This window comes from Dermacentor albipictus, chromosome 1 (genome assembly GCF_038994185.2).
Source record: "Dermacentor albipictus isolate Rhodes 1998 colony chromosome 1, USDA_Dalb.pri_finalv2, whole genome shotgun sequence".
Taxonomy (NCBI): domain Eukaryota; kingdom Metazoa; phylum Arthropoda; class Arachnida; order Ixodida; family Ixodidae; genus Dermacentor; species Dermacentor albipictus.
Genome location: NC_091821.1, coordinates 7,830,937 through 7,855,138, shown reverse-complemented (window position 1 = coordinate 7,855,138; position 24,202 = coordinate 7,830,937). Strand labels below are relative to the sequence as shown.

The 24,202-nt window shown below is 45.2% G+C and overlaps 1 long non-coding RNA gene across 2 annotated transcripts in view; it reads right to left on the bottom strand.

The window, feature by feature from the left end:
• LOC135897360 (uncharacterized) overlaps nt 1-24,202 on the bottom strand; it is a 56,422-nt gene that overhangs the window by 18,054 nt on the left and 14,166 nt on the right. For both annotated transcript variants that reach the window (XR_010563025.2, XR_010563024.2), the window contains one exon: nt 16,792-16,927. This is a non-coding gene — a long non-coding RNA (uncharacterized lncRNA). The remainder of the gene's footprint in view (nt 1-16,791; nt 16,928-24,202) is intronic.

The following is a 24,202-nucleotide window of genomic DNA, read 5'->3' as shown; positions in this document are numbered from 1 at the left end:
TATACGGTGAAATTCAAGCTCGCTGTCATTGAGTTTGCCAGAAAAAAACGGGAACTGTACCGTCGCCAAGCACTTCAGCGTGAATGAGAGTCGTGTTCGGTACTGGAGGAAGCAGAAAAGTTCACTTATAAATACAAGACTTCGAAGAGCGTTCCGAGGACCGAAGCAAGGAAAGTTTCCTGCTGTTGAAGAAGACCTTTTCAAATATGTGCGAGAGCTTAGGTCCTCCGGTGTTGCCGTCTCGTGCAAGATGCTGGAGTTCGAGGCAAGAAAGATAGCGCAGGAAAAAGGGGTCCTTGCTGCGACGTTCAAGGCAAGTAGAGGGTGGGTGACGCGCTTCATGACACGCCATCTGCTGTCTCTCAGACGAAGAACGATCCTCTGCCAGTGGTTGCCACATGAAGACAGGGCTGTCGAATGTGCTCGGCAGAACCAAGGATGATGCACTTTGGGAGGGTGGTGACAGCGGCCGCGGCGATGATCCTGAGTCGGACCTCTTGACCAGTGATTCCGACTAAACCGTGCATGACCGGATCTGGCTGGTTAAAGTACGTCTTAATTCTGTTAAATAAACAAGTACCCTTCGTTTATGCTATAATTTATTTTCTTATTAATGTATATGCCACGTGCGTTGCTACATATATTGCACGTTATTTCGGATGTGTTCGCAAAATGTCAGTGTAATTTGCGCATCCCCTTTTCGGAGCTCTAAAATTGCAAAAAAAAAAGTGCGCAAATTATGCGAGTAAATACGGTATTTGCCTGAGCCAGATAACCAAAGAAACAATGCAACCACATAAATGTGCTTTCGTGTACCGGGTGCTAAGAGTGGCTCTCAATTTCGCATTGACTACTGCTTTTTCGTGTCAAGCTAGACAGGGGCTGCCCGAATGAGCATTTCGGGCCCCACATAGTTATTCAGGGTTAATGATTGTATTTGCATTGATTGATTGATTTGATTGCATTCTGATTTTCCAGCATTTAAGCACGTTTTCATGCCAATTCTTATATTGAGCACGATCTATGCAGGACGTTACTTTTTCGGAATTGAGCTTCCATTAAAAAGAATATGTAACCAATGAACTGCTTATTTATTTGAGAAGTCATGGGGGAATGCTTGGCTGCTGCGAACCCACCGGAAAAATTTTGGTAGCCCTAATAAGGGCTGTTCTTTCGTTAATAAAAAGCTGTTATGCTTCATCGAGTGGCTCAATGCCGGACAGCTCACAGTCGGAGTCCCTTTCTTCAGTGTCATCTTCACCGAATTGGATGATGATGGGTTGGATGCGGTCACTCCCAGACGTGTCAAGCCTGAACTTTTCCTCCAGGTCCATCACGTGGTGAATGTTCTGCAGCGCATCTTTGGTTGATTTCGGAAGTTTAGGTTTCCCCACCAGCCAGTCATGTTTTCGCTGTTCACTTGTGATGGGCTACAGTAACTGTACGGTGAAATTCAAGCTCGCTGTCATTGGCTGACTGCCAATGACAGCAAGCTTGTTATTGGCTGACTTCCGCCGTTACGTGCTTGATTTTTTTCCCTCAGGACGTTTTCGACCGTGGACAGCTTGAAGTTTGTGTTGTCCGCAGCGATGCCATTTTTCACCTTTGCCCACATGAGCTCGATAGGATTAAATTCGCAGTGGTACAGTGGGAGCCCGAGTACAATGCAACCGGCCCTTTCAGCTGCATTGTCTATGATGTAGCTCAGAAAGCCTGGCTTTACAGAGGCTACCAACTTAAGCAGCTGCTTTTCCACCATCCTTTCGCTTTAGGTGATGTTTTTGCTTCTGAGCCACTCATGTATTTTTTCCTTCTTCCAAGCTGTCGTCGGCAATTTCTCCTCTCGCCGGGAATGGTAAGGTGCATTGTCCAAAACAATGACGCTACCGGCAGGCAACTTCTGCAGAACGTCATTAAACCATCTCTTATAGCGATTGTCATCCATTTCTTCGTGGTAGTCGCCTGTTTTTTGGCCTCGGTATATATCTAAGCAGCCATTGATGAAGCCATCCTCGCTGCCGATGTGCGTCACAATCAGGCGCTGGCCTTTTCCAGAAGGTTGTTTCAGACCTGTCGCTAGGCCATTAGCTCGAGCGTATAGGCATCTGCACTTCTGCACCACGGTGTCCGTCCACATGATCGACCGAGTGTGTCCCGCCATCACCCATGTCTCGTCCACGAAAAAGATCTTTCGGCCTTCCGCCCGATAGCGCTCCACATCACGAAGGTAGCGATTCTGCCATTCAGCGATGTCATCCCGGTCACTAAGCAGCGAATTCACACAAAGCAGCAATTCTCGTGCTTTAATCCATCTCGACAAGCAGGCGATGCACAGTACACCGCTCCAGTGATGGGAGATCCATATGCTTCGGGAACTCGTTAGTTATCTTCTTGACCGTCAGTATCTCGTTGCGGCGAAAGAAAGAGTGCACACATGACCTCAGCGCGTACAACGTGAAGCTGTCATACTCTGTGCTACGTCTTCTTTTCTCCGCATTTCATGGGCGCTTTCACGAGGGCGCCAACAGTTTGCCAACCAAAATATGCAACGCTTTGACCTCCCTCCTCCTCTTAAACACTGTGCTTTCGCTGACATCGAGCATCTCGGTGACAAACTTGGTCATGGCCTCCACACTGTGTTAAGGCTCCCTGTTATGCCAATATGTGTAGCAGTGGAGGATCATGGTGCGTGAATCGCTGTTCAGGATGTGGCCACTCTTGTTCTTGTCAAGGCTCCTTGGTGGTGTGGACATCAAGGCGACACAAGGCTCATTCGGCAACAAAGGATCGCATTCCGATGTCACCTCGCTGGGCTCCATGTCAGAAAACTCGCACGGAATGCATTTCGCGAACTGGCAAAATTGCAGGCTTGCAAAAAAAAAAAAAGTGGAAAGGAAAAAAATTGTGAAAACACAAAACAAAAAAATGTAAATTTTATGCTATTTTAAACCAAGAGTATTTATTTAAAATGATGAATGAAGCATTTTTGTACCTTTCCTGCCTCGAGTATTCACGCCCCAGGTTTGTAATGGTTGTTATAAATGCACCGTTTTATATAAGTACTTGTTCAATAGCAACTGATTTATTTTAAGCACGGAAATGGAGTAGTAAATGTGCCATGTACATGTAAACAAGCACAAAAGCCATGCAGAGCTGCTCTTTCTACTTTTGTCACTTGCAATGAAGCAAAGAAGCAGACGAGGCCCAGCGTTGTAGAAGGCACAGGGTTGTTTTTCTCTTGCGATCCAGCATGTGTTGTAGCATTCCAATCACGAGAGCTCTATCAAACCAGTCATCAAAATACAAAAATCTTTATTTATACCAAGAATTGAGTGTTTTAGAAGCAGTTTTTTGAGCGGGACTATTTTAGTCACGGAGGCAATCGGCTGTCGCGCTTCGGTCATCTGATCATCTCTTTTTCCAGAACAGGAATTGGCCTCCCTGATGCCGTATTCGGCCACTACATCCCAAATGACTCATTCGATCAACCAACGGCCCTGACCAGCATCTGATCAACGCGGCGGTCAGACCTGTAACGCACCAGAAGGTGCCGAGAATATCTGGACCCAGACAGGCCGCCAATGGAAACTGACCCTTGCAACGTTTAACACCTGGACACTCTTGAGTGAGGCTAGCTTAGCAGGACTCTTTGAGGAATTGTCAGACATTGCTTGGGATATCATCGGCCTTAGTGAGATTAGAAGTATTGGCAAGGCTTTTACATTGCTGAATAACGGACATGTCCTCTACTATAGAGGTCTTCTAGATAAGAAGCAATACAGGGTATAATGTTTCACCATAATGGTGAAACAAGAAATGAAATTGACTCCATACTTTCTGCTAATCCCAGCATAGTGCAGGATGTAGAAGTGATAGGTAGGGTAAAGTGCAGTGATCATTGGTTAGCGAGGGCTAGGATTCACCTCAATTTGAAAAGAGAAAGAGCAAAATCGGTTAAGAAGAAACAGGTCAACCTAGAGGCAGTAAGGGTAAAAGCAGACAAATTCAAGCTGGTACGTGCAAACAAATATGCAGCCTTAGAACAGAGAGATGATGATAATGACATAGAGCTAATGAATGAAACCGTAACTAGGTTGGCGTCGGAGGCAGCGATTGAAGAGGGAGGCAAGGCACCAAGGCAACCAGTAGGCAAGCTCTGCCAAGTAACAAAGGACCTAATAAAGAAACGACAAAAAATTAAAGTGTCCAACTCAAGAGATAAGATAGACTTCGTAGAACTGTCAAAACTGATCAACAAGGCGAAAATGAGTGATATTCGAAACTATAATGTGATAAAGACTGAAGAAGACGTAAAAAATGGACCCAGCCTGAAATCAGTGAGATACTTGGCATAGGACAAACCAAAATGTATGCACTGAAAGATAAGCACGGTAATATCATCAGCAATCTCGAAGATATAGTAAAAGCAGAATTCTACACTGACCTGTACAGTACCCAGAGGAGTCAGGATAGCCGAATTAGAAACAGTAATGAACAAAATACAGAAACTCCTACTATAAGTAGCGATGAAGTCAGAAGGGCATTGCAAGACATGAAATGAGGAAAAGTGGCAGGAGAAGATGGAATAACAGTCGATTCAATCAAAGGTGGAGGAGACATAATTATTGGAAAACTGGCGGCTCCTTATACGAAGTGTCTATCGACTGCAAGGGTCCCAGAAAACTGGAAGAATGCAAACATTATACTAATACACAAAAAGGGAGGCATTAAAGAATTGACAAATTATAGGCCAATTAGCTTACCCCCAGTATTATATGAAATATTTACCAAAGTTATATCCAATAGAATAACGGGCAACACTGGACTTTAGTCAACCAAGGGAACAGGCTGGCTTCAGGAAGGGATACTCTACAATGGATCACATCCATGTCATTAATCAGGTTATCGAGAAAGCCGCAGAGAATAATAAGCCTCTCTATATGGCTTTCATAGAATATGAGAAGGCATTTGATTCAGTAGAGAAACCAACAGTCATAGCAGCATTACGTAATCAAGGAGTACAGAACGCTTACGTAAATACCTTCGAAAATATTTACAGAGGTTCTACAGCTGCCTTAATTCTACACAAGAAAAGCAGGAAGATACCTATAAAGAAAGGGTTCAGACAGGGAGACACAATCTCTCCAATACTATTCACTGCAAGCTTGGAATAAGTACTCAAGCTATTAAACTGGGAAGGCTTAGGAGTAAAGATCGATGGCAAATGTCTCAGCAACCTTCGGCTTGCTGGTGACGTTGCTCTGTTCAGCAACAATGCAGACGAGTTACAACAAATGATTGAGGACCTTAACAGAGAGAGTGTAAGAGTGGGGTCGAAGATTAATATGCAGAAGACAAATATAATGATAAATAGCAGGGCAAAGGAACAAGAGTTCAGGATCGCCAGTCGGACTCTAGAGTCTGTGAAGGAGTATGTTTACCTAGGTCAATGAATCACAGGGAACCCTCATCATGAGAAGGCAGTTCACAGAAGAATAAAAATGGGTTGGATCGCTTACCTTACGGCAGACATTGCCAGCTCCTGACTGGAAGCTTACCATTGTCATTGAAAAGGAAGGTGTACAATCAGTGCATTTTACCAGTGCTGACATATGGGGCAGAGACTTGGAGACTGACAAAGAAGCTCGAGAACAAGTTAAGGACCGCACAAAGAGCGATGGAACGAAGATTGCTAGGCATACCATTAAGAGACAGAAAGAGAGCGGTTTGGATCAGACTGCAAACAAATATAAATGATATTCTAATTGACATCAAGAGAAAAAATGGAGCTGGGCAGGTCATGTAATGCGCCGATTCAATAACTACAGTAAAACCTCGTTAAACCGTACCCGCTTAAACAGCAGTTTCGGTTTAAAAGTAGTAAAGTCAATTCCCCGACTCAGCGGCCATTGAACATAATGTATTTTGTATCCGCATAAACCGTACCAGCTTATTGCGTACGCATCGGTTAAAACGTAGCGTTTCCACTTTTTGTCGCGCAAACACGGCGGTGCGTCGTCTCCATCGGGCGGCCCGGCAGAACAACAAGCCTCAGAGATCGGTACAACGGCCTCCAAGCGCCCTGTGCGTTTGCACGTGAAGCCGCATCAACATCAACATCATTTCGACGCCGCATGGACGCCGTGCCAGAGAGCGTCGTGGCGTCGTGCAAGCGAGGACTCGCGTCATGCCGAAGCTGGGTGCTCAGCATAGAAGACACCGGGTGCTCAGCATAGAAGAAAAATTAGACATCGTCCGTGAACGTAACACGAAAAAGTCGGAGCTGGCCCACGACATGGATCTGCTGTTGACTACAGTGTGTGGCATTTGGAATGCGAAGTTGCTCGGCAGCGCTGCTGCGACCGCGAAGAGATATGTCGGCTACGAGGATCGACTTTTCACCATCGTTGCCGCTCTTGTTGCCGAAGTGTCAACTAGCGACAGTGATGAGGACGACACGGAAAGCGACAGCACGGGCTATTCAGGCCCGGCAGTGGCAGAAGCTGCGCGTTACGTCAGCCTCATGAATGCGATCGTCGCGAGAACAGGGGCGCGATAACGTAACTATTCCAAACGAAAAGTTTTCCGAACTCCGGCACCCGGCAATGAAAAAGGCGCCCCGGGACTTATGCAGAACTACTGCGCGCGTTCACGGAGAATACGTAATGCCAACGAGGAATCTGCCTTGCGAGTGTTTGCCGAGAGGAGGGGGGCTGGCTGAGAAGCTGGCACGCAGCTTCAGTAAGTTTGAGGCCGCTGTCGTCGTGCTAGGCCGCCGCGACATCAAATGGAAATAACACTACGTCCCGCGAAGTGAATAAATACTGCATGTTTTTTCCCCTTTCATCGCACTCTCTCTGAGTTCCGTTTTCGACAGGTAAGTGGGCGATCTCATGCTATTTCGCTTAAACAGTACTACCGTTTAGTACGTACTTTTTCCGAGCTCCGGCCGACTACGGTTTAACGAGGTTTCACTGTATTGGCCCACTAGGGTTACAGAATGGTTACCAAGAGAAGGGAAACGCAATCGAGGATGTCAGAAGACTAGGTGGAGCGATGAAATTAAGAAATTCGCGGGCACTAGTTAGAATCGGTTGGCGAAGGAAAGGGGTAATTGGAGATTGCAGGGAGAGGCTTTCGTCCTGCAGTGGACATAAAACAGGCTGATGATGATGATGATGACTTAGGTGCATGTTTACGTGACTTCTCATGCGAATTTCGGCTTGATATTTACACAAATATGCATAGACCGAAGATGACAATGCAGCTTAAAACAAGCGATTTTTTTTTTTCAGAAAACCGTGACTTCTTGACCTGCGTCTCCCCTTAAAACAATCACTACTTTTCTGTAGTATGGCCCACTTCCACTTCTCGTGCTGCTCCTTGTCACTTTGTAAACAAAAGCTGACACCTTTTCGGTCATTCCCTTGTAGCCGGAACGGCACCCTGGCATGCAACACATGTTTGGCACCATTGTCTTACCCTACCACTTCAGCTAAACAGCCCATAACACGAAAAATAGCATAACACATGCATAGAATGCACCATATCAATCAGCTCGTCTTGCACCACGCAAGCATTTCAGTATGCGAATGATGCTCTCTGTGGCACAGTGGCACTGCGTCGGGGCAGCTCTGAGCAGTATATGAACATCTCCTATAGCGTGACGGCAGAGCTTCGGGACCAGAAAATATGGGAGGCCTCTGGTTACACCACGCACGGCAGGTAAACTCGTGGGCCTTTTCTTTTTCCTTCAGAAGGAGTTGACTGAAGACATGTTCCACAGTGGAGGTTACTTTTGCCAGGATTGGGTGAAGCATTCTGCAGTGTTCAAGTTCAGGCCCTTGCACAAAATGGCAGTCTCAGGTTTAGTGGGCTTGCAGAAGACAAGCTGAAGATAACTTCTTGGTTTAAATGGGCTCTTTTGATTTTAATACGTCAAACTTTCTTGCGACTGTTTGCACAGGTAGTCCTTTAGCGTTGCCATGAAGTTGATATGGAGCTTTATGACCTGGAAGACATGAACAATGGCCTGCTCTAGTTGGCACCTTGCGAAGAATGCATCAGTTTTCAAGCTCTTAATTTTCTATCAACATTCTTGAACTTGTGATTCAAGTAATTTATTCCTGGCTCAATGAATTATCTTGAGGCCCCACACTGACACCACCAATGTCTTCAAGCGCAGACTTTTTGGTGCAAGGTTCTTTGCTTTGTTAGTCTGGTTGAAGGAAAGGTTGCACTTACAAGGGGCTATTCTGGATGCGAGTAAAACAAACCAGTGGGTCCCGTTCAACATACCTTATTCTTAAGTTCTGTAGGAGATTTTGTAAAAGGTCTGACGAAAATTCATCTAGTCAAGTAACATAATGATAAAGTTGTGGTCGTTGACCACGTGACTATCATCACATTTCTAGTGAGATCAATTTTCTAAACCTTTGACTAACCCCTACAGAAATATGGACAAGACGTAACCATGATTGGTCGGTTCGTTTCACTAATATCTAGAATAGCTACCTGTAAGTACCACCTACCCTTCAACCACACTTGCAAAGCGAAGAACCTCATCCCGAGAAGTCTGCACTTGAAGACATCAGTAGCATCAGCATAAGGTCTCAAGATAATTCGGCAAGTGGAGAAATTACTGACAGAACAAGTACAAGCATGCCAATAGAAAATAAATGGCTTGGCAGACAATGCATTCTTTGCAAAGCGCTAACTAAAGCAGGTCATTGTTCAGGAGTTCCCTTCACATCAATGCTAGGGAAGCACTCATGCACAGTTGCAAAAAAAAAAAAGCAAAAGAAAAAAAAGCTTGATGCCCCAAAAGAAATGAGCCTACTCAAGCCATGGAAGTTATGTTTAACTTGCCTTCCTGGAACTCCTCTGAACCTAAAGCTACTGTCGTGCATAAGGGAACAAACAACACTGGTGCCTAGCCCAACCTGAGTCATCTGTGCCATGGAAGGTGCCGTCAGTAAGCCTCCTTCCAAAGATAAGGCCTGCACCTTTTATTTATTTTATTTATTTATTAACTTACCTAAATTCGCCCTGAGGCATTGTTGTAGAGGGGTGTTATAGATGAGTAAACATAAAGAGTTACAAGCACGGCATACAAAAATGTTTGGCGTAATTACAGCAGTGGACACAGATTACAGTGGAACCAGCAGGTGACAACGGCACACTCAATGAAAACAATTGATCTCACATTGCACTCATGCACAAATGCTGCCACAGCGCAAGAGAAAACAATTCAGTAGGGGTGGTAACAACAGTGTCGGGAAGGGCATTCCACTCTTTAATAGTTTGGGGAAAAATGATGCTTGGAACGCAGATGTACGGCATGAATATTCGTCAATTTTTTTTGCTGTTGTCCCTTGGTCTGGATATGTACGTGGGGGGCTGAAGGTACACATGTCGATTTATTGCCACCTCTTCACACACAATCTGTTTCAAAAATAAATACAGTCGCCGACTGATTTTTCAAACTCCAAAAATTCCGACATGCTCGATTATTCAGTCTGCTTCGCGGCAACGCCATTCTCCCCATAGACCATAATGTATAACAACTGCTGAAAGTTCGGACACCTTGCCTCTCGTCTGATTTTTGGACACTCCTTGAGCCAACTCGATCGAGAGCACCGTGCACAAACTCTGACCGGTGCATGGTTCGACTTGCTGAACGCCATTTTTGTTTTGAATGGAGCCTACCTGCTGCCCCACAAATTGGCGCTACTGAAAATCCCTGCTCATCATCATCGTTCCTGCCAGGTTCGATAGAGTGGCTACAGCAGTTTCAGTCTCAGCTTAGTAAGCCATGTCAAAACAATCTAGCAGCTGAATTGTTTCTTTCTTCATGCACGACACTGCGAGTAGGCCACGTTTTTCGTTTGTGCTACTGGTGTCCGCGTGACGGTGTGGTGGTGTTTGCTTTGTGTGCTGTGTCTAGGTTGCAGTGATCCAACACGGCATACGGAAACATAGCGTCAACTGTCTAATGGCGCCAACAGTGCCCGCGCAGACTGCGCTAGGGAATGCCGGGAAGCGGGTGCTGGGAGGCCTAGGATTTGTCACCTTCCGATGTGCTCCCTACTGACGCGGAAAATGTTCTGCTGAGACCTGCGCAGTGGTTGCATTGCGATTCCGAACACCATCTCATTTGACAGTTTCACAGGTGCTGACACTGCTGTACTGACATGCGCAGAGCTCGAAGACGGCGAGATCATTCGTCAGGTTTCTTCTGCACCGCCGGACGATGACTCGGAGTCAAAAGATGACGCACCATGCGCTACGCTGCCGTCGCATACGGAGAATGTACAAGCAGTGACTGTGCTTTCAGCCGCCTATAGTGACCGTACGACCCTCTCCGAGATTCAGGCTTATCTGATTGTGCATAAACGGAACAGCGTGCAACGGCGCAGTCACGATTTCTTCAAGCCTACTGCTGAGCCCGAATAACTGCGTGGAAATAAAGGATTTCTTTTTTTTTTCTTAATCTGCTTTTTCAGACACCTGTTGATTCGGACATTTCCGCAGTCCCCGTGAGGTCTGAATAAACGGTTGGCGACTGTACCTAGAAAAGGCGCGCCAGAGTTTCAGAGTGTCCCACGAGACAGTGTGCTTAAGACCTGTAATGCTAACATCATGACTATACTTGTAACAAACCGCACAGCACAATTTTGTATTGCCTCCAACTTGTTCAAAAGAATTTTAGTGTTCGGGTCCCAGACCACTGCAGCGTACTCTAGAATTGACCAAAACATTAGAAAAGTACAGAAGTTGTTTGACATCTTGAGGGGCTTTTTTGAAATTCTTTTTAATGAATTTAAGAACATGTCCGGCTTTTAAGGTGAAGTAGTCCACATGTTTATTCCATGAAAGATCTGAAGAAAAGAAAATACCAAGATATTTTGCCTGATCTACTTTTTAGATTAAAATGTCTAAATTATAGTTGCGGAGAATGTTAGCCCGCTTTCTGCTAAAGTTAATATCACTACATTTACTGGGATTGAGGTTCATGTGCCATTTATGGCACCAAGCAAGTATTCGGTCAAGGTCACCCTGCAGGGACAAAGCATCAACGTGACTGTCTATGTCCCTATAAACCACGCAATTGTCCACGTATAAGCATATTTTTGATGTAATATTTGAGGTGATGTCATTGATGTATATGAGGAATAAAAGCGGTCCTAAAACAGACCCTTGTGGTACCCCAAAAGTGACAGCAGCAGGTTTTGATTCATAGCCATTTATAACCACCTTTTGTGAGCAACCCAACAAATAATTCTGCACCCAGTTAAGCACGCAATCAGGGAGGCCAAGGTAAGACATCTTAAGAAATAAGAGAGAATGGGGAACAGTATCGAAGGTTTTTTTAAAGTCTAATAAAATGCAGTGCACTTGCTTTCCAGCATCAAATGACGAAAAAATATCATGGGAAAATTCAAGCAGCTGGGTGACACATGAAAAGCCTGCACGGAATCCATGCTGGGCACTGTTGAAAAAGTTGTTCTCCTCCGAGTGGTGAAAAATGGTCGAGTATAACACATGTTCCAGTGTTTTGCAACACACACTAGTAAGAGATATGGGTCTGTAATTTTGTGCATGCTTATGGGTACCTGCTTTATGAACTGGTGTGACATGTGCAGTCTTCCAGTCCCAAGGAAGTTCACCAAAACAGAGGGACAATCTAAACAAAGTGGCAAGGTATTTAGAAATAACGGATGCACGTCTTTTGAGGACATAGGATGGTATAAGGTCAGGTCAAGTAGCAGAGTTTGGCTTTAGGTTACACAGAAGTTTATGCACGCCTTCATAGGACACTGAGATTTCGGGCATTTCCTGGTTAAAGTTATGATCGGGCAAAGCATGGACGTCGGTAATAGCTGCAGAAATTACAGACTTAAAGGAGTCATTGAAATGATTAACCTTCTGAATATCATCAGTGATGTCATTCTGGGGACCTAATATTGTCGGTATTGAACGTTCCTCTTTGCCATTTGACTTAACAAACTTCTACATCTCTTTGGGATGTTGTTTGAGCTTGTTTCCCAATGATGAAAAAAATAATCTTTTGCTACATTAATTTTTAGCCTAATTCCTTTTCCTAAGGTATCAGAGTGCAGAATAACTCTTCATTCCTGTCAGCTTTATACCTTTGCTGTCAGTGTGCTGCACATATTTCAGAAGCACAGCCTACAAGCTTGTCTGCCTTATTGTGAGCAAGGAACCTGTATCGGCTCCAAAATCCATTAAACCAATGAACCGAAACCAACAAACCAAGCTTGTTTCATGCCGAGAAAAGTTGCCTCCACGTTGGCTTTTCCTACAACTCTTTTTCAGCACAGAACAAGCTTGGTTTATTGTGTAGGCATGTAAATAATGAAAAGGCCTGCATCACTACCTATGGAAAAAGAAAGCATGCAAAAAAGCATGCAGAGTAGTGTCTATTACATACCACTATCGTGCAATAAATGCTACAGTAAAAGCTTGTTAATTCGAATTCCGTGGGGATGCTACGAAAATTCCAATTATACAAAATTGGAACTAATAAAAGTAAGAAAGAAATTGCTCGGTTAAGGCACATATATAGTCCGACGTAGCGCGAGCGCATGCAAGCACATGCTACGACACGTTAGCAAGAACAACGTCTATAGCTCGAAGCACTGGTGCAGCCAACATTGCCGGATTCGATCAACGCGGTCCAACATGACCACCATCGAGATGGCTCTTGCTCCATCTGTGCGCTTGATGTACCGATCTACAATGCATGGTGCAGAGAAAAAAGGCGCTCACGCCACTTCGCCGATGACCGCGAACAGCCGTTCAATGTGTTCAAAGCTGCACGCTGGTTGGGGATCGTTCTGCGCATGCTCCAAAGAGAGCAGCCGACAGCGTGTCGTCGAAACCCTCCATGAGATGATATTTCAGCTGGAGCAGCACAAGTGGTGCAGTGTGAGTTAGGGGCATTAAGCATGACTGGCAGCAAGCAATGCACGCCTGAAACGTAGGACTTAACGCCAAACCACTGGCATGCATTGGTACGCTTTGGCATGCGCCAACAAGTGAACGTGTCGCTTCACATCAGTAGGAGGAAAAGGGCACCCAACCACTAGACACAAGCTCTAATGCGCACCGACACTCCCTCCCTTGGCTGCAGCGCACTGTTGCTGAACTATATTGTCTTCATATGTCAAAGTTCGGCCTGAAACAGCCTGCTCTAAACTGAGATTGAAACAATAGGTTAGTGATCTGTATGCTCTTTTAGATATAAAGAACAGGTTTGATCAATGAATGTATGCCTGCAGCAATGGTTTCTTTTTACCTTTGCAATAACAATAGTGCACAAAATATAGACATCAGCACTTGCACTCGCATCGCCGTCTGTCTACAAGATCCCATTGCAAACACCTGCACGACCATCGCCATCAGCCTGGTTACGCCCACTGCAGGGCAAAGGCCTCTCCCATACTTCTTCAACTACCCCGGTCATGTACTAATTGTGGCCATGTTGTCTCTGCAAACTTCTTAATTTCATCTGCCCACCTAACTTTCCGCCGCCCCCTGCTACGCTTCCCTTGCCTTGGAATCCAGTCTGTAACCCTTAATGACCATCGGTTATCTTCCCTCCTCATTACATGTCCTGCCCATGCCCATTTCTTTTTCTTGATTTTAACTAAGAATGTCATTACCTCGCGTTTGTTGCCTCACCCAATCTGCTCTTGTCTTATCCCTTAACGTTACACCCATCATTCTTCTTTCCATAGCTTGTTGCGTCATCCTCAATTTAAGTAGAACCCTTTTCGTAAGCCTCCAGGTTTCTGCCCAACACGTGCGTAATGGCAAGACAGAGCTGTTATACACTTTTCTCTTGAGGGATAGTGGCAACCTGCTGTTCATGATTTGAGAATGCCTGCCAAACGCACCCCAGCCCATTCTTATTCTTCTGATTATTTCCGTCTCATGATCCGGACCCGCCGTCACTACTTGCCCTAAATAGATGTATTCCCTTACGACTTCCAGTACTTCGCTGCCTATTGTAAATTGCTGTTCTCTTCCGAGACTGTTAGACATTACTTAAGTTTTCTGCAGATTAATTTTTAGACCCACCCTTCTGCTTTGGCTCTCCATGTCAGTGAGCATGCATTGCAGTTGGTCCCCTGAGTTACTAAGCAAAGCAATATTATCAGCGAATCGCAAGTTACTAAGGTATTCTCCATTAACTCTTATCCCCAATTCTTCCCAATCCAGGTCTCTGAATATCGCCTGTACACACGCTGTGAATAGCATTGGAGAGATCGTATCTCCCTGCCTGACGCCTTTCTTTATTGGGATTTTGTTGTTTTCTTTATGGAGGACTACGGTGCCTGTGGAGCCACTATAGGTATCTTTCAGTATCTTTATATACGGCTCGTCTACACCCTGATTTCGTAATGCCTCTATGACTGCTGAGGTTTCGACTCAATCAAATCTATTCTATTGTTGTATGGTCTATTCCCTCTTCAAGTCTAGGCTAATTCAAGTTCTTACCATCCTATGGTCACTACAGCGCACCTTCCCGAGCACGTCCACATCTTGTATAACGCCAGGGTTAGTGCAGAGTATATAGTCTATTTCATTTCTAGTCTCGCCATTGGGGCTCCTTCACGTCCACTTTCGGCTATCCCGCTTGCAGAAGAAGGTATTCATTATCCGCATATTATTCTGTTCTGCAAACTCTACTAATAACTAACTCTCCCCTGCTATTCCTAGAGCCTATGCCCTATTCCCCCACTGACTTGTCTCCAGCCTGCTTCTTGCCTACCCTGACATTGAAGTCGCCTATCAGTATGCTGTATTTTGTTTTGACTTGACCCATCGCCGATTCCACGCCTTCACAGAAGCTTTCGACTTCCTGGTTATCATGAATGGATGTGAGGGCGTAGACCTGTACGACCTTCAATTTGTACCTGTTATAAAGTTTCACAACAAGACCTGCAACCTTCTCTTTAATGCTATAGAATTCCTGTATGTTACCAGCTATATCCTTATTAATCAGGAATCCAACTCCTAGTTCTCGTCTCTCCGATAAGCCCCCGTAGCACAGGACGTGCCCGCTTTTTAGCACTGTATATGCTTCTTTTGTCCTCCTAACCTCACTGAGCCCTATTATATACCATTTACTGCTCTTTAATTCCTCCAATAGCACTGCCAGACTTGCCTCACTAGATAGCATTCTAACGTTAAACATTGCCAGGTTCAGATTCCAATGGCGGTCAGACCATGTCATGTTATATCAGAAGTTGTTGTACAATTTCATTTTTGGTAGCTCACTGCAAAGCCAACTATGCAAGAATTAGGCATGCAAAGTATAATTAAAAAATCTGTATCAGAAATATTGTCACGTAGCAACGGGGAAGAATGATGCAGAACCCGCCTACATTCGCCGCAGAAACAAGAGCTGCACACTAAGATGCACTCGCGAAACACACTGCAACCTGCTGCGACGCCGTTCTCCATTTTACTTTCGTAGTTGCATCGGCCTTACACTGCCGAGTTCTGCTATACGTATTGGCGGTGGCCAAATATGTATCCCAGCTAATGGCCATGAATCTCAAAGGCTGTGCTTTTTGGTACTGAGATGTTACGGCCACCATGTTTCAGACATTACCTGGTGCCACTTCTCGGAAGAACAACTTGTAGAGAAAGAGCACAGCCTCCAAGATGTAACAGAAAGATGAAAAGGAAGAAAACCAAAAAAAGAAACATGCAGTGCCGCGTCTGCGTTTTTATCTTGAAAGTCTTTAGAGAGGAAGAGAACCGACCTGCAACAGAGGCATTGGCCATGCCTGGCCTGGCGCACATGAGTTTCTACCCAGTCAGGCCTAAACAAAGTGCCGCAGATGGAAAGAGCAAAGCTGCGCAGTCCGCACGGGGATGCCAGCATCGCCAACGTGCCCTCGCGCACTAGCACTCTCCCCATCCACGATAGCATGAAGTTCGAATTATTGGTGGCCGGTGCTGATTTCAGAATGAATTATCAGGAAGTGTTACATGTTTCTTTCAATACATTGTTGTACGCACCGCGGGGGCTACTTCGAATTATCTTAAATTTCAAATTAACGAGTTGTGAATCAATGAGCTTTTACTGTACATCAGCTAAACCGGCCAATGTATAAATGATTGGCTACATGACCAAGCAGACTTGATGCGTGGGTCAGTCGGCAGTGGTAGTGCACTGCTCTCGGTGTCCATGCAACAAAGTTTGAAAACTGCTTGGTTGTAGCAAAATATAAGGACCAGAGTGCTGGAGAGATGTGTGAGGTTTTTCTTATATGTACGGAACCAGCGTGTTAGCTCCCCATCTTGTGGATTAGTAAATGATGAGTCTGCTTATTATCATTGTAAAACAAGTGTCAGGCTAGCAATGCTATGTGGCCTTCTCATTTTTATGCAAGCAACATGAATTCAGATTTATCTCTTCTCCCCCTTTCATCTTTCGCATGATATCGCTGTGCGAATGATAAAACTTGACTGTTAGCAGCGCTCTGTCCAGCCTCCTTTCCTTCCTTATGAACTGTGTGCTAAATAAGGCTTTTTCTAGGTGAAAAAGTGCTAGTTTAACACATGAACTAGCTTCATGGGTGTTTGCAATAAAGGAATGTTAGCATCCTCTAGGAATATGTCCATGAAGAACAGTGTCAAACGAGCACTTTAAAGAAAGAACATGATACATCTATCATAAAGGCCAACCCTTGTTTTTTTTTTTTTTTCCTTAACACATACTTCAATACCGATATTGAGGTGCAAGCTCACCATATTATATCACCTTGTCAATGAAGCAAGGTACAGTGGTGCCTAGCTGTTGCGGGATCGACTTGGATGTGGAGATCGGCGCCGATCAGCAACATAGCATGGTCTGCTTACACTTGTTCTCCAGGCCCAGCTATACCTATAACAGCATTAAAACAAATGAGCTTAGTATCACAAGAGAAACAACATAAAAAGTGGCAATGTGAAGAAAGCAACCTTCGTTAAGCACAAATAGGAATAAAAATGCACACAATGTGCCCATAGCTAACTTCACTTTGAGCAACAATGCATGCAAGGTAAGAAAAATGTGATGCATGAGCCATCTATGAGAAAAAGATTAATAGAAATCCCCTTTTTTTGCCACTCCCCTCCCCCTATGCATGGATGGCTCTCTGGCAGAGTAAACTGGGCTGATCCCAGACATAGTGTAAGCAAAGGCTGTCACTTGGTGGGCCAATCCTCATACCATTGCATGACATGTACAATTATTTTAATGTGCTTTGTAATGCAGGCCATCCTGCAGGCACTGCAACATTATAGCACCCATAAGGCTAATGGTATTGCTTGATAAGGTTAACTAATAAATGTCCCCAGAAGCATAACTCAGCGTGTCTACTCGGAGGCCATCATTACACTTTGATTACCATCCTTCTATATCTTCAACCCAATTTTCATCACCATAGTACAAGCTTTAAGCAACTGCACAAGCTTAATGTACCAGTGCACCATAAAGAATACAACAATAGCTTCCTACCCAATTCAGCCTTTAAAATAAACTGTGGCAAATTTCACAATATGTTTGGAACAAGTCAAATTGTTCCGGAATTGCATAAGCCTTCTTCATACATTCAAAAATCACCAGCGCTATGATTTGCATATGGGAATTTCCTAGGCAAAAAACACCCAGCACAAGAGTTGAAGCTTGGGCCAGTTGGTAAGAGTTCATTTTGACGGTGCTCCCGACGAACACATGCCAAGGAAATAAGCGACAGACAGAGCAAAAGCGCACTGTCAGACAGAGTGAAAGAGCACTGTGCTCTTTCACTCTCGGTCTGACCATTATTTCCTCCGTATGTGTGCACTGTGACCGCCACATCTGTCTGCCCTTTATATCTTTAGTATGTATGCACTGTGAACAGAATTGAAAGGAACATAGAGACCAGATAATGCTACGTTGGATAGAATGAGCAAGAAGCATACCTTCTAATATAGCACATCTTTATGCAACGCAGTTTTCTACCAACATCCTAGACTTGCCACTTTGCTGAAAGAAGCTTAATAGATTTGCTGTGCAAGATAAGTTTCCTTTACAGAAAATGGGATTTGTTCAATTATTTTGACAAACTGGAGGTTATGCAGTATTGAGAAAACCACATTAACTTTTGTGTAAAAAATAAGCATACAGTCAACTCCAGAGATCAGGCTAGGTATAAATATGCAACAGTCAAAGTGGTGAACTGATCTTTGCATGACCGCTGAGGTAAAAACAAGTGCTGAAACATTCCCAACACACTCAACAAGTTTTGGAGAAGACATTATATAAGAATTAAAAATGTTCAAGAGCAAATGTTTAGAGCAGTGCTTTTCTGCTTTAATGGTTTGCCGCTGCTCCAGTATGATTGAGCTTACTGCTGGACATAATAAATAGATCCTCTTAATGGCGTTTTCGGGAATCATTACAATGAGGAGCAAGTGATGCGACATCTCTGAGCACCTCAAAGGCAGTGTTGGCGATTATATAATGTCACAAACTGCTGACATGCAAATGAACCTTCGGGCAGTCTCATCTTATGCCATATGATCCAGACAAAAACTTTATAAAGGGACACTAAACAGAAACATATTTATTTGAGCTGAATTATTAAACTGCTCTGCCACAATACCAAAAAAAGAAAAAAAAATACTACAGCTATCAAGGGAGGAGGTTCATAAGCCATAAAAGACAGAATGAAAGATGGATGGTGAAACTAAAATGAAATTCCCACACCAGTTTGCCATGATGCCTTGTGTTGTGTACTGATTCTGGCCGCTGAGTTCAGCGGATGACGTATCTGCATCAGTTAACCCCTGTGTTGAAGAGCGCCCTCTCCCGGCCTCAAGAATGTATATATTGTAGCAGTTATCAAGTTCCCACTGTTCTGTGTTTGTTTCGTGACGGCAATAAAAGGTTATTGCCGATACGCCTTGTCGCGATGGTGCCTCGCGATACGACCCACGCAGCAACATAACACTGGCGACGAGGGTGGGACTGAATGAGACCGCCGCAATAGGAAGCTAGCTCCTGTCCGTACTCGTTCACAATGACGGCCACCACAACGGAGGGGCTCAAGCCTTTCGACATCACCCACCCTGAAGAGTGGGAGGACTATGCACAACGTTTCCAGTTCTTCCTCGAGGCGCAGGATGTTACGGACGCCAGCAAGAAGAGATCGATATTCCTCAGCCGCTGCGGTCCCGCCACTTTTCAATTAGCCAGAGCGCTAATTGAACGCAGTGATGCATCGGGGTGCTTTCCGCGTTCGACGATTACAGTTCGGTGTCAGCGTCGCACCTGGCATCTTTCAGAGTTTAATGGAGAACCTATTGCGCGGACTACCAGGCGTCATTCCATATTTTGATTATGTCCTCATTTCAGGTGCATCGCACCAAGAACTACTCAGTCGCCTTCGAGAGGTCCTTCAGCGGTTCCAAGATGCAGGGCTTAAGGTCAAGAAGGAGAAATGCCAGCTAGGAGTAACTCAAGTGGAATTTTTGGGTTTCCGAGTCGATGCTGAGGGAATCCACCCCACACTGGCCAAGACGCAAGCCATCCTTAATGCACCGCAACCATTGAACAGAGCCGAGCTGCAGGCCTTCCTGGGTCTTCTCAATTTCTATCATGCATTCCTTCCACACAAGGCAACTGTCGCTGAACCCCTGCACCGTTTGTTGGACAAGAAGGTCCCCTGGCTGTGGGGAAACCTACAACAAACTGCGTTCGACAATGTGAAGAAGCTACTGGCATCCAACCAGGTGTTGACACACTTCGACGAGAAGAAGCCGGTGATCCTTGCATGCGATGCGTCCCCGTACGGAATAGGAGCAGTGTTGAGTCACAGAATGCCGGATGACACGGAAGCACCAATCGCTTTTTATTCAAGAACCTTGTCCTCTACGGAGCGTAATTACGCCCAGATTGATAAGGAGGCACTCGCTGTGGTTGCCGGAGTAAAGAAGTTCCATGACTACGTATTCGGCCGCCCATTTCAGATCCATACAGACCACAAGTCGCTCCTGGGGCTCTTCACATCAGACCGGCAAACGCCACAGATGCTTTCACCACGAATGTTGCATTGGTCCATTTTATTTAATGGATACCAGCATACTCTGCACCACCGACCAGGAAAACAGTTAGGCCACGCAGATGGTCTCAGCAGACTGCCTCAAGCGGACCAGTGCCAGGATGACCCTTCGCCAGCAGAGGTCGTCATGCTTCTGGACGTACTTCCAGAATCTCCAGTCCATGCAGACGATGTAGCTAAGTACTCCGCCAAGGATGCTATCCTCTCCCGTGTCCTCAACTGGGTGTGGAAGGGGTGGCCAAGGTGCGCTCCGAGTTCCGAGTTCACACCTTTCATGTCCAGGCAACATGAACTGTCCGCCCACAAGGGATGCTTACTGTGGGGTGACCGTGTGGTGATTCCACAGAAGTTGCGTTTCCGGGTCCTCGAAGCTCTGCATGTTGGACACCCTGGCATCGTCAGAATAGAAGCGCTTGCCCGCAGTTATGTATGGTGACCCGGCATGGATGCGGCCATTGAGGAATGGGTCCGGCGATGTTTTCCTTGCCAGGAAACACGGCCCGAGATGCCTCGGGCACCTGTGCACCCATGGGAGACGACCCGGACACCATGGTCACGCCTGCACATTGATTTCGCTGGTCCCTTCCAAGGACAGACCTTCTTGATTATGGTGGACTCTTATTCCAAATGGCTGGAGGTCATACTAATGTCGTCAATGACATCGAGTGCTGTAATCACTGCCTCACAAAGATTGTTCGCAACTCATGGCCTGCCAGATACCCTTGTTTCAGACAACGGCCCGCAATTCACATCCACAGAATTTCGAGGGTTCCTGGATGCCAACCTCATCCGCCAAGTGACATCTGCACCGTTCCATCCATCCACGAACGGGCAGGCCGAAAGGATGGTACGGACCACCAAAGAGGCATTAGCTCGAATAATCCGAGGAAGCTGGGCAAAGCGCTTGGTAGACTTCACGCTACAGCAGCATGTAACTCCGCACACAGTCACGGGGCGCGCCCCGTGCGAGTTGTTGATGGGCCGCCGACTGTCTACCATGCTGGATCGGCTGCATCCAGACCGGGCCCCTGACAAGTCCTCCGGTTGGCAGAAGTTCTGCCGACACCACGCATATTCCAGCCCGACGACCCTGTATTTGCACGTAACTACGGCCAGGGCCCACCATGGGTATCTGCTGTGATTTCCAGAGCAACTGGCCCGATCTCTTATGAAGTTGCTCTTCCGGATGGTCGTGTGTGTCGCCGGCACGTGGACCAGCTTCGTCGGCGGAGCAGCATTCCCATGAGGTTAGCTGAAACTGTACCTGAAGGACAGCCTGAGGTTCAGCCTTCGTCAAGCCCTTCACCTGGCGGAATGAGCAGCAGCAAGACACCAGATCCCAGTGAAACCGAGGAGCACCCGACAGCCATGCTACCTCCCGAGGCGCAATCAACAGTCATGCTTCCTTCGGACGACATAGCAGCACCTCAGCCAGCACCAACAGAGCAAAGTGTAGAATTGCCGGGCCCACGCCGTTCGCAGCGTTCCCGGAAGACACCACAACACCTTCGGGACTTTGTGCTGGCATTGGCTGACTGTTGAGTACCAACTAAGGGGGAAGGAGTGTTGTGTACTGATTCTGGCCGCTGAGTTCAGCGGATGACGTACCTGCATCAGTTAACACCTGTGTTGAAGAGCGCCCTCTCCCGGCCTCAAGAATGTATATATTGTAGCAGTTATCAAGTTCCCACTGTTCTGTGTTTGTTTCGTGACGGCAATAAAAGGTTATTGCCGATACGCCTTGTCGCGATGGTGCCTCGCGATACGACCCACGCAGCAACATAACACCTTGAATTTTGACACAGCCTGCTAGGGGCCTCATTAATTTGATTTTGGCAAATATTGACTACATTGCATTCTAAGTCGGCCAGAAACTGAACTTAGCAGGTTTTAAGCAAGCAAACTGAATTACAATAGCCAAAATACAAGAAAATACTCTGCAATTCTTGATGTGCCCTTGACATACTGGCAGTGAAGTTCTGGCACAAAAATTAGAAAAACTGAATTTTGACCTTCATTTTTCTCTCTTTATAATTAAACTCTTATTACAAAATTTAACAAAGAAAGAGTCCTCAAAGAATACTTAATCCACCTAAAATGATTTAATGTTTCTTTTTAGCATACCTTTAACTCTATCCGTACTGTGCCCATTGGACATAGTTAGCCCGCTAACGATAGCTTGAAACGCTGCTTTTGAGACCTTCCGTTCTGCTCATGGAGACACACTGCACTATCGTATGTGAAGGAGGAGAACTATATTTTGTTTTCTAAGCAGCTTATTTTTCCGACCAGGCGGTGATTTTTGAAAGCACTTTGATGTTTCGCGATCGTCAAAGTAGAAAGCAAAAATGGCCGCCCACTATCGATTGTTTGAAACGCCGCTTTAGAGACCTTACACACCGCTCATGGACACACTGCGCCATTGGACGTGAAGGAGGAGCACTACACTTTTGTTTTCTAAGCAGTTAGATTTTTTCATGCCAGGCACTAATTTTATAATGTGCTCCGAAATTCCGCAATCATCAAAGTAGAAAGCAAAGATGGCCACCTACTGGAGCAGAGCTTCGAAAGATCGCAGATGTCACGATTCCCGTGGGTCTGCGGCTGATTTTATCGATGGATCAAGCAGCAGCGAGTCTCAGGATGCTGCCTATTTGTCAGACTGACTCTGAGAGCGACGACAACGCAAACCAGCCCGAAACATCTGCGGCCGCAGCCTGGCACGCCCTACTGTAGTGCTTTCAGTTAAATTGTTGTAGTGGAATACCTGGTTCAATGAAAAATTTTGATTTTTTCAGAGATAGTGCCTATTAGATGGTAATACATTTTGTATGTCTCGAAATTTTTGTTACATATTTTTTCTAGTAGATACAAGTGTGTCTTTACAAACTTTGTTCAAGTTTATCACCCAATCTTGATTCTGGCAATTTATGTCTTTTTTATGAGATACATCTCGTTAATAAAAGCTTTATGTGTGAAAAGTGCTGCTTTTTGTTTATGTATTACATAAAATATTTAGTGCAGTATTTCCTTCAGAAAAAGAATCTGGCATAACCTACAAAACACACCTATTTTCCCCATGGTAGGGAAAGCAAAAGCCAAGCCTACAAGTCTGTTCATGAGCTATGTGACCCCAGTCATCTTATCCACATTCAAACCACTTATCCTTGGCTTCACTTAAAGTGCCTTTGTATTCCATGCAACATAAAACTGAATAACAGGAGTCACCCTAAAGGGAGAAACAAACAGGATGCTCCTAGTGTGACGCAACAGCACAGGCTTAAAGGGATTGACAACAGATTTTTAAAGAGCCGGTTCCTTTAGGGTACAATGAAATGCTCATCCTCGGAAGTGGTTATACCTGCAGCGGTTCCAAAAGCATGTCGAAATTTTGTGAGCAGAATTTTTTAATCAGCAATCCCCCAAAAATAGGAGCCCTGACAACAGCAACACTGAGAAGTGAGAGCGACGCCTATAGCCTACCTCACTAATTGGGAAAGCAGAATGATGGGTGGCTTTCGCAGGAATGAGTTCAACTTTCATTAACCATCGGCAAAAACCCTTTCCAAAAATAAAATGCTGCCATAATATGTTGCTGCAAATCCTAGTGCTAGCTAGTGACAATGTGGTGCCCTATTTCAGCCATATGTGCAAGTTCTCACAATGCCACTATGGCCTCCTAGAATGGGCTAAAGTGTGCACCGCCCAACCTCCGAGACTGTGGCACAATTTTTCTAGTCGTAACAACTGATGACTTAGCTGAGCATTGCAAGTTACAGAAAGAACTTACATTTGAAAAGAAATATACTACATTTCAATATTTAAGAAAGCCGAGTAGCCGTTTACACTTATAGAAGGCCCCATAATAGGACATCCTATTTTTTGTCATGCCTTTGCCACACCAGGGCGCCAAAGGTCATTTTTCGCTATTTGTCAAGTATTAAAAATACAAATCCTCATCTAATGAGAAAAACAATGCTCGTTTCAGACCATACGAGACACAAACTTTCCATCAGCGAAGCTATCTCAATTTATGTTCTCAATGGTTGTCTTTCCCTTTAAGAGAAAAGTGG